This window comes from Stegodyphus dumicola, chromosome 7 (genome assembly GCF_044657685.1).
Source record: "Stegodyphus dumicola isolate Sdum_Otavi_A_Nest chromosome 7, ASM4465768v1".
Taxonomy (NCBI): Eukaryota; Metazoa; Arthropoda; class Arachnida; order Araneae; family Eresidae; genus Stegodyphus; species Stegodyphus dumicola.
In genome coordinates this window covers 100,374,787-100,388,169 of record NC_140774.1, presented here as the reverse complement: position 1 = coordinate 100,388,169, position 13,383 = coordinate 100,374,787, and the positions used below count along the sequence as shown (strand labels likewise).

The following is a 13,383-nucleotide window of genomic DNA, read 5'->3' as shown; positions in this document are numbered from 1 at the left end:
CAGTCTTTAATTCTCCCAGCAATACATCCAAATTATAATTTTTTTTTAAAACTATATATGATAACTGATCTATATATATTAAATTTATTGCTTTGAGGTATTTAAGATAAGTAATAGCATAAAAAGAGTTATTAAAAATACATAAAAAAAATGTTTTGGAAAGCAGATTTACAATATTACCATGAAAGTAGCTTTACAGTCTTTCTTCACCATCAGAGAATAAAAACTACACTGAAATCATTTATTACTTATTTTATCAAAAAAATAAAAATCTTGTCTATTTTATTCACAGCTATTGGACTAGCTCTGAATTCATTATAAAGGCTATTTTAACATGCAACAGTAACCAAATAAAGTGAAGTTAATATAAAATGATTGTTTTCCATTCAAAACAGAAAATCTCACTGAAAAAAAATATTGAGAAGGCTGTGCCAACTCATAGCAATATTTGAAAATATAAAAAGAATCATGGAATATAGTGAGACATGTAAGTAGCAATAAATTTGCTTTCAACAAGCAATTTTACTCTTCATTGCATCATATGTAACACCAACTATATAGGCACAAAAGAGCCGAAAATGTGACACGCTATGCCGATCAAGGAGGAATTATTTTGTAACTATTTGTGGCCGTATGGCTAAAGCTGGAAAAATACCTATCATTCCCACTTAAACTGCTGGATGTGTTTTTTATGTGTTTCCTCAAATGTTATATAAATACAAGCCAATTTTATTTATGAAGATATCCTCAGAAGCATCCTTTCAATAAAAACTTCAAGAATGTATTATTTAGTAAAAAATCTCGTGTATGCACTACATGACTTTCTTGTATGGAATATTAGATTATGCACATTTTTCCCTGCATTTCATTTAACCCTTTGACAGTTTCATTTTTTTCCAGAATTCGGTCAAAAAAAATGTCACAATTTTTTATTGCATTTTTTTGTTCATTTTACATTTTTAAGTAAAGATATGTTATTAAAATTAACATTTCTAATATTTTTAAGCATTTATTACAACTTTTTTTCTTTAATGAAAATAGTCAATTTTCCCTGCAAGTTGTTTTTCCCCCTACATGAATGCAAAACAGGGAAGTTACATTTACAATTAAAATAATACAATTTACTTAACAGATATTTTCGATTTTAATTCAATTACATATACTATCATGTTTTGATACAAAACATACTTACCCTTCTTTTTTTGAAGATCTGATTTAGTGTGATATATCTTAAAGCAAGGTGACAGGCACACACAGTCTGGGCAAAAATACCTTGTCTCTTTTCTAATTCTTTTGCCGTTGTCATTTTTTTTTTCGATGAACACACATAACACTGTCTTGCGGGTCTTAGTTTTTTCTCTGTAGGTGGAATAATCTCTAAAAAATGTCTTTCTGTTAGTCTTAGTGGAGTTGGTAAATATCCAGGACGGCCTTTTCTTTCTTCTACTGCTGCATGCCTTTCAATAAGTCGATCGATAATTTCCAATCGAAACTGTAAATTCGTATCTTTACCGCCGTGCTTTTTATACAAAACATAAGCGTTCCATAAACAGATCTCTAGAAGATGAAAAAATATTTTTTTGTACCATTTCTTTCCTCGTTTCTTTATTATAGGATAATTACATAGGTTCTGGTCCATTCGATCTACACCACCCATTGTGTTATTATACTCCATAACTACTTTAGGTTTTCGTTTAATTTCATTCATCGAAGTGGATACTTGAACCATTTCCGGATTATGTATTGTAGATATGAGAGACACGGCTTTTTTGTCCATCCATTTCATAATGCACACTTTTCCCCTCTGGTAAGCAAGCATTTGCCTTTTTTGAAGTTTTTTTGTCAACAGTGCTTTAGGAACTTCCTTTCTTTGAAGTTTTAATGTTCCGTACAAATCTGTACAGTAACTAATGAGGATATCTGCTATTTCAGGAGATGAATAAAAGTTGTCAGTTGTCATACAGTATCCTTTATGTAAAAGTGGTTGCATAAGTGTAATAACTACCCTGTGAAGATTTGCTCAAATGTTTGTAACTTTCATCACACACAGTTCCTTTTCTGGTGTATATTATCATAGACCATACATATCCAGACTTCGACTCACAAAGCATGTACAATTTTATTCCAAAGCGTGATCGCTTTAGAGGAATATACTGTTTCCAACTTAGCCTTCCTTTGAACAACAGAAGACTCGTCTATGGTAACATCACGTTCAGGGATGATCATTTCTTCGAAATGAGTTTTTAAGTGCTTTAGCATGGGCCATATTTTTGATAATTTTGGACACATGAGAATTTATGTCAAAATTGACATTATCTGAAAAATGCAAATAACTGTAAATTAATTGAAAGCGGCGATATGACATCATTTTTGGAAAAAATGGCATGGATGTTGAATGCCTCTTGCTCCAATACTATTCAACAACTGGCTTTTTTACAATACCTTGCAGAATATTCAAAGCAAAAAATACATATAATTCATCTTTCGATGTTGGTGTCCATTTTTTGCTCCTGGAATGCCTACGAAGTGTACTGTTTTTTATGCATTGCTCAGCATATCTATTTGTTTCAAAAACAATCAGGTCAAGCAAATAATCGCCTATGAAAGCATCATAGAACTGAAGTTTACCTTTAGTCTCATTGATATCCAAGTTAATTTTTGGAATTCCAGTGAAAGCAAATCTAGGAGGTGGATCCGAACGATTATCACAACTAATTTCAAAAAATTGTCTTGCTTGACTGATTCCATCTGTACTACTATCAGAGTCACTACTATCCAGGTCATCTAGTAAACTTTCGCTACTATCATTTACAGATAATTCAGTTTCTGATTCTGAGTCACAGTTCGAATCACAAGAAATTAGCTCCATACACTCTGATTTATCCATTATTTAAAAGTAAAAATATATTTTTCAACTCTTACATCAATACAATTATCAGGCGGTTAGTAAAATATAACCAGAAAGCGATACACTGAAAGATAACAATTCGTCTTCTGATACAAAACATGCGAAAAAACTGGCGCTTTTGAACCAATCAGACAATAAACTACAAACTAGCATTTACTGGACAACTATCGCCATCTATACGAATAATTTGTTACTAAAATTGGAAAAAATACAGCCGAAACAGTGCAAGTGAAATAGAAATCAGATTGCACGTACACCGTCCGGGCAAATCAGTAAAGGCCCGAAGTACGGGCAAAACAGGGAAGGGGTTAAATTTATTTCCTCGAATTTCATTAGAGATATATTTCTCATTCAATAAATTCAGTTCTCACTTCCTGACAAGGCAAAAATACACGCAACCTCAAAATATCTTTATTAAAAATTGAAAAATATAGAAAAATACATAGCGTATTCAAAAATTAAGTACCGATTCATTCTAGCGCCATCGCAGCGCTGTGGTAGCCGTCCCGCGAATGCGCACTAATCTTTCTTGTTCACTTTCAATTGTCGCCATTTTGGTTGCTCTATGTTGTATTTTCAGTTTGCTGTGCACATACAAAATGTTTAAGACAATTAGTTCTCCCGCTGACTGTGAGATTCGTGCCGTGATTAAATTTTTGAACGCGAGGAATGTTAAGCCGGCCGAAATTTATCGTCAAGTGACAGAAGTTTACGGTGCATACGCGATAAGTGATGGAATGGTGAGAAAGTGGGTAAGAATGTTTAATGCAGGTCGAACAAATGTCCACGCCGAGGCTCGGAGTGGTCGGGCTTCTGTTGTCACCGATGATTTGGTAAGGAAAGTTGATGAAGCAATTCATGAGAATAGACGCTTCACAATGACAACTCTTTCAGAGGCATTTACTTATTTCATGTACTGTTTCATGTACACAAATTTCATGTACTGTTTTGTTCAAAATTGTGTCTGACCGCTTGAATTATCGCAAACTGTGTTCCCGATGGGTTCCAAAAATGCTCACTGATGTTCACAAAACAAAGCGACTTGGTAGTGCCCTGACATTTCACAAGCGGTTCAGTGATGAGGGAGAAAACGTTTTAAACCAAATTGTGACAGGTGATGAAACTTGGGTGTGTCATTTCACATCAGAATCGAAACAACAATCGATGGAGTGGAGACACACTCTTTCTCCGAAAAAACAAAAGTTCAAAGTGACAATGTCATCACAAAAAATCATGTGCACTGTCTTCTGGGATAGGAAAGGCGTTTTGCTTACTGAATTTCTTGCCAGAGGTGAAACCATTAATGCAGCACGATATTGTGAGACTTTAACAAAACTAAGGCGTGCCATTCAAAACAAACGAAGAGGAATGCTCAGTAAAGGAATTGTGTTGCTCCATGATAATGGTCGGCCCCATACTGCTGGTGTCTCTGAATCGCTAATTCGACAGTTTCATTGGGAGCTGTTCGATCACCCGCCATACAGCCCGGACTTGGCGCCGTCTGACTTTCACTTGTTCCTGCACATGAAGCGCGAGCTTGGTGGCAAGCGCTTTGGATCTGATGATGACACGAAAAATGCTGTAGAGTCATGGTTATCGAAACTGGCGGGAAGTTTCTTTGACGATGGTATACAAAAACTGGTCACCCGCTGTGACAAGTGTTTGATCATTGGTGGAAACTATGTTGAAAAATAATTTAAGACGTATTTTCATGTAAAAATAAAATTGGATTCGAAAAAATTGTTTTACTATTTTTTATTTTTATTTTATTTATTTATTTATTTTTTTTTCAAAACGGTACTTAATTTCCGAATACGCCTCGTATAAAACATAAATACAGTTAAAACAATTTAAAAATTAATTTTTACAACTAAAATTAGAGTTTCTACGCAAAAACAAGCAAGTTAGCCAGTGGGCAAAAAGGTAGCTTTTTCGATGCACAAAACTGAAAGTTTATTTTGGGTCTCACTTGGCAAAAAGACACTGAAGGCGTAGAAACTCACTTAATTTGTTGTGGATGTTATGCTGGGTAAATTCATGGGATAATTTAATAACTTAAATGATAATTCGAAAATGGATTAAGCATGATTTAATTCGCAGTAATAAAAGAAGGCGTTATCTTTGTTGATGTGAAGCTTAGTTTCTCTAGATTGGCAACAAATCCAGTTTCAAATGTAAACAAATATGGCTGTTATAGTAAAAAAATTAGGGTTAGCTGCACTTAACATCTTTTAAATTGTTGATCATTCTACAGCTATTGTGTGAAAGTTAACTAAAGGCATAAAAACCTTAACTGGAAGATAAAAACAACATAATTCAATCATTTTTAGTGCAAAAAATGTGCAATTTACCAACATATACATAGAATGAAAAATAGAATATAGAATTAAAAAAAAAAATAAAGGTCAGTGAGCCAAGTAACAGACTGAGTATATATATATATATACAGTACGAAGTCCAAGTTCCGGACTCATTTAGACTTCGGCAATTCCGGATTTGGGATTTTTCTGGATATTAGATCATCAGTTTAAATCTAGTAAGATGGCATGTAAAAATTATAAATTTAAAAATATGAAACCATGATTTATGAAATACTGAAGCATTTGTGATCTAAAGGCTATCAAAATTTACAAAAAAATGGCCTAATATTTATTTGTTTACTTTATTAAACATTTCTTGAATGTAAATTGTTTAAGTTGCTTCGTTTTTTGTGCTAATACTTTCTCTTCAATTCTACATACAGACATAATTTCTTGTTCAGTTATAAAGTTCCACCGTTCAAATACTGTAGTTGCTAAGTCGAGAGTTCCAACTAACTTGTCATTTGAAATTTTTTCATTTTCAATAAACTCTCTGTCACTTTCTTCACTATCGGTAGCGGTATTTTGAGGATCTAGAGACATACTGCAGATTTTGCCATCCGTTAATTGATTGATGGTTGGAGCATTGTCATCACGATCAAAAATTTCTTCATTTATTACCTCTCCTCCACATTTCTTTACAAAATCCATTAATTGGCAAATTTCACCTGTGGTTTGTGATATCCGAAAGCCTTCAAATTCGCAGCTATCACCTTCATCATTCTCACCATGGAATATGGTATCTGGCCATAAATTATGCCAAACATTTTTTAAAGTATCTGGAGGCACATCTCCCATGATCTTGCAATGCTCCACACAGCAGATTTTATGTTAAAATATTTTTAAAATTGTTACTTTTTATTTACATTTCAGTGCGTGCACTATTTCGATATCCATAGGCTGAATGATGGATGTACAGTTTGAAGAAAAGAATACAATGGATACATTATCTTTTATTAAAACTTGAGACGACAATTTTTGCGTCATCGGGTAAACCAAAGAAATTCAATTTTGCCAAGCCTCGAGTATGAAATGATTTTCAAACTACTCATATATTAGTGCTTTTGTAATCTGTGCTCTTTTCGCACGACATATAACGGGATAATCTTTACTCCTTTCAATGCTTGAGGTTGTGTATTTTTTCTGATTACGAAAAGTTCACACTTGTGCATTCCTGCAACATTTGCACATGCTAAAATTCTTAGTTTAACTTTGGAAACTTTGACACCAGTTGGAGCCTTTTCTGTAGATGTTTCCAAGGTATTTCATAGTACAGAAAAGACCAGTTTCATCAGTACTGTGCCAAAAAAGAGCAGTTTCATCAATATCGTAATTTGCTCTGAAGATAACATTGCACTGTTAATGAATTTAATAAATTCATCTGCAAATACTTCAGCAGCTTCTGTATTAGCTGAAGGTTTTTTACCTGAAATTTTTAATTGCTTATATCATGGCGACTTTTTAATGTGGTTAAACAACCTGTCGAATATGTGCACTTGGGTTTTAAGTCCATTTCTTCATTTAACATTTTGACTTGACCCATTAGCATCGGACCCGTCAACGGCACGCCTCTTGCTGCAGCGTCTGACTCATTCAACCACCACTTTGTCATGATTGTCAATTTTAGCATAGCAAATAATTTTTCTGTTATTCATTGCGAATAAGGTGTCAGAATCCACAAAAAATTCATAAAGTTCCTTCTTCTGTTATGTTATATACAGTTGACTTTCAACTGCCATACTCCTCGCATAATTTTGAGATGTTTATACCTATATCCATTTTTTGTAGCAATTCCACTTTTTTTTAAAAGGACATCGAAACACATTTTCGCTTTGTAGATCTTGTTGCAGCTATGGAATTAGAAACTCTTTTTGACATAATTGAAAGATCAAACTTTAGTTTTCATAAAATTGCTGTAATTACAACAGCCGGCCAAAAATAATAAGCTAGATCAAATCAGAAAGATAAAAAACAGCACAATCTGATATATTAACTGAAATTGTTTGGCATCGGTAAAGTATAATTTTACTCCAAGAGCGTCTGCTATACATTTTTGGCTATGTAGCTTTAAACTGGCAACAAAAGACAAAATATTTTGTTAAATTTTGTCTTGTTTCTATCACAAGCACTGAGACAGTTAAGCCTGAATTGTATTAATTTAGTTATTTATTATACTTATGTTTAATTCTTGCACATGCTTAAAGCTCATCTGATTCTTGAATAAATAAATTCCCACATAAGCTTACTGAAGGCCGGTGCTAGATATTTTGTCGTCTGATGTAGTCTTTGTGAGTTCTAAATTTTGCTAAAAAGTGCCTCCCTAAGCTCTAAATTTTTGCCACCCCTTAATTTTGGGTCCCCTGTGCTTTCCCAAAATTCTGAAAATTTTAGAATCTCTTAATTTTTTTACTAGGTGCTTCTCTAAATGCCAGAAATTTTGTCTTTCCTAAATTCTGCCACCTGGTGCGGCCATGTGAGCTCTGGTGCCGGTTTTAGGTTTATGTGAATAAAAAATTAGTTATTCTTAATTTAGATAGCACTAAATGTAATCTTTGGTCTTATGAGTATTATTAACAAAATGTACTTTTAGCACATGAAAAGAAATTTTTGTTAAATTTAACTTAAATCTGTAATCGTTACCAAGCGTAATGGCAACATAAAAGGTTTCCATACTCTTTGTTATTTAATTACTAATATAAAAAAAAAAAAATTAGGCATTGCTGCATTTTAGGCATTACTCAAGTTACCATGTGTTGATAAACAAGCAGTGATGAAAGCGAAATATAATAAATAATGATTTGCCAGGTTCTGGCATCAGAGATATAAAATATTAGTAGGTGTAAAATCAATGATGTTTCTAAGTAAAATGTTTCGGTTTGAGATGTATTCCAAGCAGATATGCAGCAAAATTATTGATCACACAAATTTATGCTATAATGATTGTTTCTTCAATGATGAGGTATTTTAATTTAGTGCCGAAGTGGAATTAAGAATATGGATTAACCCTTTGACGTGCGGTGATCACGCCCTGAAACCACCAATTTTCGAATTTTTTTCTCTTCTTCTTTCTGAATATTTTGAGTGAAAATCAATTGATTACTGATCTATTACGTCTAAATAACACAAAATGATTGCAGAATCATACATGTTTTAGGTCTTAGTACTTCAAATCAGATGCCTTTTAAAATTCATTTTCAATGAGACATAATAACTTCCTTTTATTAATATAAACAACTACTTTCAGGGTTCCTACTGTCCTTAAGAGTCCTGTCCTTAGATTTTTTGGAATTGATTTTTGGTCCTTAAAAGTCCTTCATTTTGGCCAAACTCAGCAGAAGGTCCTTAATTTTAATCATCTGAAATTTCTGTCTGTTTTTATGACTGCCATTTTGAGTATGAATTGGCATGTTCGGGCAATATTTTTCCAGTCGATTGCCACAAAAAAGGGAGGTGCACAACTACATGTTATAGCAGTCCTATATACAAAATTTCAATGTTCTGAGGCTATTCATTTTTGAGTTATGCAAGATACATACATATGTACATACAGATGCCATGAAAAAATCTCTTCTGAATCCATTTTAAAGTAATTTTATCATTCGTTTTGGGAATCTGTCCTTACATACAGATGTCATGCAAAAACATTGTTAAATTGTATTCAATAATGGCCAAAATGCATATGGTATCCAGAATTTTTTGTGATTACAATACTTCTTTTACTTCGTTCAAGGAAGTAAAAAATTTCTCTGTGATGATAATAAAGGGGAATCCAGAAAATTCTAGATAAATTTCAATTAAATTATTTTCAGGGAACCAAAGTTGTTTGACTTTGCATAGTTTCTGATGCTGTACATTCATCATTTGATCAGTTTTCATGTTTGATCTCAGCAACAAATTATATAATGTTTATCCTAATGTATATGATGAACATTCAAGCCAGTTTTCACTGAGATAATGCAATTTAAATTTAAAGGCGTCTTCAGGAAAATATGTACTAGTTTGGGTGAGAATTCTTTTTTAGTTAAATGCTGTTATGGACATTGCTTTACAAAAGAGTCTCATAATATTCCAAAGTGACTAAGCAATTCAAGTGAGATTCAAAATGAGAACCGTAACATATGGATGAGAAAAACGAAACAAACTGAAAAAAATTATTAATATTTCATAATGAAGCTGTAAGAAGTATCCTCCACTGTAAAAGAAAGCAGAGTTTTGTGTTATTTTTCCTGCATTTTATTCAACTGAATATACTTTGTGACAGGTATTTCATTTACTACTAAAAGACTATTTTGAACCGGAATAGTTTAAAAAAAATGATATTGATAGCATTGAAACTCAATATTAGAAATGTGCCATTCAACAATAGCATATGGATCCAGGGTTCGTATGGTCCTTAAGAGTCCTTAGGTTTTTTTTTGGAATCGAATTTTGAATACATTAATAAAAGTCTTTAATTTCTGCCTGTTTTTACGACTGCTATTTTAAGTGTGAATTAGCAATTTGGAGGAATATTTCTGGCGATTCACTGATAAATATGGGTATCTTTTTAAATGGGTTATATAATTTGTTCCTATTCCTAATACAAATGTTGGGATACTCAAGATTCTGGGCAAAAAGGGAAATACAGTCAAAAGTCGTTAATGCGGACACCCATAATCCGGAATGGTATTATGCGCATGCATTAATGCATTATGTGTTGACGCATGCGCAGAAAATTTGTAGCTTTGAGGTCCGGATTATAGATCATTCTGGATTATGGACGTCTGGATTAAAGAATTTTGACTGTATTTGAATGTTTTACTTCTGGCACTAGAATTCTGTCTGTCTTTGGAAAATATCAAAAATGCTTGTAATCTTATCACATGGACAGACATGGAGGTGTAGCTAGGATTTTCAGCGAAAAGAGACAACTGAAGTTTTTGCACCTCTTTCTGTGTTACGAATGGAAACATTTCATTCTAAAATTTTATAACATCAATTTGCCGCCCACTGGATGCTGCTGTTCCCTTTTGCCCCACCCTAGCTACATTACTGCACAGACATTTACAGAAAGGAATTTTTCTATTTATTTAGAAAGTGAAAACTGACAATTTAAAAGATTCGTCTTATATGTCTCAACTCATCATATACAGGGCTGGAGTTAGGCATTTTTCCATCAGATGCAATCCCTGTGAGTACTGAGTTCTGCTACCTAGTGCCTTGTTATATTTTGCACTCCGTGCATATCCTAAATTCTAAAAGTTTTGCAATTTCGAGATATTTTTCTGTGGTGGGTCACTAAATTCTAAAATTTTGGCCATATTGGCTCCATAACTGGGCCTTACCATATATCATTTCATATTTATTCTGAAAGTTGATATTACTAAAGAAATAAAATTAGCAGCTTTTTCTGTTCATTTAGTTTTTAGGATAACAGAAATCTTTAATTTGTAGAGACATTAGGATTTTTTTGGAAGCGGGAAAAATGAGCAACACCTTCGTCGGAAATCGAACCACGGACCTCTGGAATACGCCCCCAGTATACAGACCACTATACCACAAAGGCACACTAAGAAGGCGGGAGAAATACCTTATATAATTCCCCCTTTTAAAGAAGGACTAGGGTTTTTTTAGGGGACTTAATCGCCAAATCCTGGGTGTGAAAAATCATCATCCACCACCTTTTTTTTATTCAGGCGCCACTGTAGAGACATTAGGATTATTTTTAAGCAGGAAAGATGAGCAGCGCCTTTGCCGGGAATCAAACCAAGGACCTCTGAAATACTCGCCCAGCATGCAGACCACTACACCAAGAAGACATGCCAAGAAGAAATTATAAATTAAATCCAAAAATTTTAAAATGAAGAGGAAATGTATTGAAGAAAGAAATTGAATACATAAAGAGAAAGAAAATTATTCATTATTATATAAATCAACCAGTTGTTTATAATTTCAGTTTTTATTATAATATCCCTTTTCCTTTTCCTCGCTGTAATGCAAAATCAATTAGATAGTATCTAAACTGAGGTATTTGGATTGTAAAACAGTGTGTTTTTTGCCTTGGCATGCACGCTGCATTAGTTCCTGCCAACTCTGATAATTTGCATTTATTTATCTTTGCGTTATCATTGTATTTGAATTTGTTATGACGAAAGAGTTAATGAGCTAGCTTTAAATTAAATTCACTGATAGTCTACATTTTAGTCTGAAATTGACTGTTTCTGTTTAACTACATTGCCACAATATGTAGTTTATTTTGTCAACATTAGAACGTGTCTTTATGTTCTAATTTTGTTTTAAATAAGAGGTTTATTTAAACCTTTATCTGACTTAGTAGTTACTGTCAGGCATAGAAATAATTTGCTTCATGTCTGTCAGAGGTTTTGGACTATTTAACATTCACTAGCTCATGCGAAACCTCGTAGGTACGTTGTCGAAAGATTGACAAGGATATAAAGCACGCAGAAACTAGTGGGAACATTGTTTTGCATATTGAAACCAATTTCTGATTTTAGAAAATGTGCTTAGAGAGAAGGAAATTGATATAAATCAGCTAAAATGTCGGGGAAGGCTTCAAATTAAGAAGATGCATAAATATTTTGTTATGTGTTGTTGTTACAAAACACAAATATTTAGTGGATTTTAATGTGTAATGATCCTAAAATTGTTTAAGAATCAATGCCAGAAATTACTTGCATTTTAAACTGTGAAATGTTATAAGATTGAGATTTTAATGGTGCTTTTTTAACAAACATTTAAAAATTAAAATGGCCTTGTAAATTTATAATAACTAAGAGTATCTAACCACCTAGTTTAATTATTTGTAATAGCTTCTCAGCCTTAAAAGGATCTCTGCATATCAAAGCGATTTATTGCCTTTCATTAATCCTTACCGTGATTATAAGACACAGCACAAGAATGAAAAAAATTATCTAAAATTTATTCTTTCCATCTAGTGAGACTTCAAATAATACAAAATAACATGTCACCTCTTGTGCTTTAGTGGCTTATTGGTACCTTAAATTGTATTGACTGTATTACAACCCCAGAAGCTCTATACGAAGCTACGGCATAAACTGCGTCAGACAGACAGAGCACAACTGACTTTCAAACCTTGCAAGCCATACATACATCAGGCTTTCAGGTTTGATCTGATCAACAGGTCTCTCTCTAGGGGAGCAGCAGCGGAGGCAACAGCCAGGCTTCACTTACGAATCAGCTGATTATAATTTTATTTCTCATAATTTTATTTTTTATTTTAACCTATGCCATTTAACATAAAATCTACCAACTATTTACTAAACCTCTAAGCTGAGGAAGTATGTGACAAACTGAGACAAAAGAAAAAAAAATCAGTATGAAGCTAACTGTTAGTAAAACATAAATAAAATGTCACTAATCTTCTTTCAAATATGTCCAACTATTGTAAATGTAAAATATTCAATGCAACTTGATAAATTTGATTTTACATTCAATTTTGTTTTATAATTATATTTAATAATAATGCATCCCACTTGCGAATCTATTTTATTCTTAGGATGGCATTATAAAAGTGAAGTTCAGGCATAGATAATATCTTTAACTGAATTTATTCAGCTTCCATTTGCCAATAGGTCCTTAATTTTTTTCGTCAATGGTCCTTAAAAGTACTTAATTTCTGTGTGCAGAAATGTGTACGAACCCTGGATCACAATGAATAAATTAGTAATAATAATATTTTTTTATCAGATGAGCATTGCATATTTTAAAAGAAGGTAGTACCTTTATATATGTTTTAAATAATGTTTATATATATATTTGTATTTTCATGTTTCATAGAAGGGTTTTTTTTAAAAAAAAATGTTTGCATTTTATTGGTTATGTTTCTAAAAATAAGTATTTTTTATAACTACTATAAAAGCCTACTAACTGAAAAGCTGAAGTAACTGGAATATTTTAGAATTTCCGGAAAAACTTTTCTTGCAAAAAATTTAATAATTGAGAGATTTGTAATGCCATTATAGAGCTTATAATACTATTAACATAAACTACATTGTTGCCAAACAGTGGGATTAGTGTGATTGATGCCAAATAATGGATAAGCATTACATTATTACACAATCATAAGAAGTTTGTTTCATTTTGATGTAAACTAAA

General features: G+C 32.7%; 1 protein-coding gene across 2 annotated transcripts in view; it reads left to right on the top strand.

The window, feature by feature from the left end:
- LOC118200802 (serine/threonine-protein kinase PLK4-like) overlaps positions 1-13,383 on the top strand; it is a 139,259-nt gene that overhangs the window by 82,468 nt on the left and 43,408 nt on the right. The gene's annotated exons all lie outside the window — the stretch shown is intronic.